This window comes from Macrobrachium nipponense, chromosome 12 (genome assembly GCF_015104395.2).
Source record: "Macrobrachium nipponense isolate FS-2020 chromosome 12, ASM1510439v2, whole genome shotgun sequence".
Lineage (NCBI taxonomy): Eukaryota > Metazoa > Arthropoda > Malacostraca > Decapoda > Palaemonidae > Macrobrachium > Macrobrachium nipponense.
The window spans coordinates 45,996,788-45,999,641 of record NC_087205.1 but is presented as its reverse complement, the minus strand read 5'-3'; the positions used below and the strand labels follow the sequence as shown (position 1 = coordinate 45,999,641).

At 36.8% G+C, this 2,854-nt stretch overlaps 1 protein-coding gene across 1 annotated transcript in view; it reads left to right on the top strand.

Moving 5' to 3' along the window:
• Positions 1 to 2,854, top strand: part of LOC135224791 (uncharacterized) — a 91,825-nt gene that overhangs the window by 75,834 nt on the left and 13,137 nt on the right. The gene's annotated exons all lie outside the window — the stretch shown is intronic.

Genomic DNA, 2,854 nt, shown 5'->3' with positions numbered 1-2,854 from the left:
TAAGAGAGTTCAATAGTCACTCTCCCACTAATGCCCCTGGCCCAGGGCCATACTCTTAAGGAGAATTTCAGTCCCCTCTCTACATTCAGGGGATACCAAGATTCTTCCCCCATTACTTCCTTCTTATCATTGTTTTGAAACTGTTTCTACTTGTACTCCTTCTATTTCTTCACCTTTCCTAGATTTCCTTTCCCCCTCATTTTTACGCCTTTTTAGACATCTTCTTTTCATCTTATGCTCTACTTATTCAGAGTTCCATTTGCCAGAGATTCTGGCCACATAAGTTGGTTAACCTCTTTGAAAATGCCCGCAGATAGGTAACTTTATACATTTACATGGGACAAGGAATATGTTTAAAAGCCAGTACAAGTGCTATAAAATTAGCTTTAGCCTACTCAGGCAACATTTTCAAAGCATTGGCTACTCCATAATTACATTATTCCTTCCTTGTTTTTGTTTTTTACTTTTTTGTCCTTGTGATTTTTGTATATTCTCTCAGGAGAAATATCATGTACTGTATAGCTCATTGAATAAGTTCCATAGATAATATTTATCACATGTGTCGCACTAATGGCACATGGCCTTTAGCCTACTAACTCGTGGGTCAAATAACCACCCACGAATGAATAGTACTGCTCCTTCAGAGCTAACTAACAGCACGTTCTTGGCGTATGTTAAAGCTAACACGTGTGATGCATGACGTAATTAACTTAACCACATTAACCTTTTACTTCAGGGTTTATTGTGAATTATAAGTTATGACTATTAATTATTTGACAATGGTTGTTAATTGTGTTATACTGGTTTTTTTAAATGACTAATGAATAATATGACCTTTCCAAACTAATGAATAATATGAACTTTCCAAAGAATATTTGAATTTGCATTCCTCTTAGTCATGTAAAATTTTACTGCTTCATCAATTCCTTGATAGGACTATAATTCTAAGTTCTCTGCGAATAAAAAAAGTAAATCTTGATTTTATAGAAATTTAACTTCCGCAGAGTTTTACCTTACTTGAATTTTATGTTATAATATCACTTAAAGGGTATGGAAATGAGGTACTTTTCATTGTAGATACATATTCTAGTCATTCCGACCCGTCTAGAGTTGGAATGCCTTCCAGAATGAGGATGTGTAAGAGATTTAGGCCACCTCCATCTCATTGTAAAGTAAGATTAACATTACTAATAACTTATAGAGGCTCAGTCACCTCTAAAACTCTCACGCCACTCCTTTTAAGAGATTAACTCTGATCACCTCTCTTCCACCTTATCCTTGCAGGTACTAGAATCAAAGGTACACCTAGCCAAGGAGAGGATTAAAAGTCACCATATTGAATTGGCCATATGGCTACCACATATTGGTTCGACCACGAGGGTAACATGTCACAGATGGACAGACAACCCACCCATCTGCCGATATGCCGGCGAACTTTCTCCAAAGGGGTAAAAGAGTACAACGCAAGGAAGATGATCTTAGACGTTTTCACGCCACCAGCGGAACCAGACACTGCACCTGGGCTAACGTCCCACCCTCCCTTTGCGAGACGGCTATTGTAAGCCTATGTATTTATTGTGAAGTGCTATAAAATCACTTTCTCAACAGTACCACTGAGGAAGACGACTTTACTCTCCAATTAAGGTACAGTGCAAGGTTACAAGTTTAAAAACAGTTAGTCAATCTCTATTTTACGACTTAATTCCTTTCATTTTCTTGAGCGAAATCTGTATTCCTCACTGTTAAAGGGTGGCTTATTCATATGGTATTCTTTTATGCTGTGAAATGCTTGCATTGCTATTCTAAAGGGAGGTAAGGTAACTGTTTTGAAACATTACTCCTTCCCGTAAATTCTTTACTCAAAGTGGCCAGTAATGTAACTTTCACCCTTTGCAGAACCCAGTAATGGAACGGCCCCCCATAAGTGATTATTAACTTAAGATTTATGCTTGTGAAATCGAATATTCAGTGCCTTACATAAAATTGCCTCGAACCCCTATCCTATGGGCATCGCACCATCTCTCATATCGAAACGCTGCTCATTACAGATATGCCATTTGTGTTGCTGTGGAGTCTAGATTCTCACCTCGTGTTACTCCGGGATTCTCCCCCTCATTTGGGTCTCCAACGTACCACGTGTCTGGTCACCTCCGGTCACCTGTTCATCCATTACAAGATCGATTCCTTATCAATTATCTTTGTGTTACGGGGCCCTGATGTTCCCCTTATATCCATAAGGTGTCATCAATTCTCTTACTATAATTTGTGTGTGTAAATATAATTAATAAAGCTAACCCCTGGAGTTTGCATAAGCAATCCTCACTCTGAAATAGTCCCTCAGTCTTATTTTTATCCTTAGGATTTGGTCCCTTCCTTATCAAGGCATTTCTACATTTAGGTAAGAATCAATAGCCGTTGCACACTCACGAGGGACAATACTAAAAAGTATATATCTGCATAATCGTTGCACACTAATATATTGTATTCCTTAACAATCCGGCATTTGTTTTCCAGATGTTAAACAACACCAAAAGTAGTGAAATATAGTTGTGACATAAACACGACTCTGTGTGATTTCACTTCAAAAAAATAAGTAATATTTAAGACCTCTATGCCCGAATATATTCACTTGCAAAATGAATCCATATAAATGGTAACCAGATTTAATCACACATGTGTAATTGATTATAAACATGTCATGTCAGTTACAGAATAAATACTAAAAATAATTTCTTTTTGTAGAATTTCCTTGTGAAAAATTGCATTTGATAACAATGAATTCATTTTAATATTTCGTTGTATTAATTCATTAAACGTGAAAATTAAGTCTTAACAAATGTTTTTCGTGTATTGG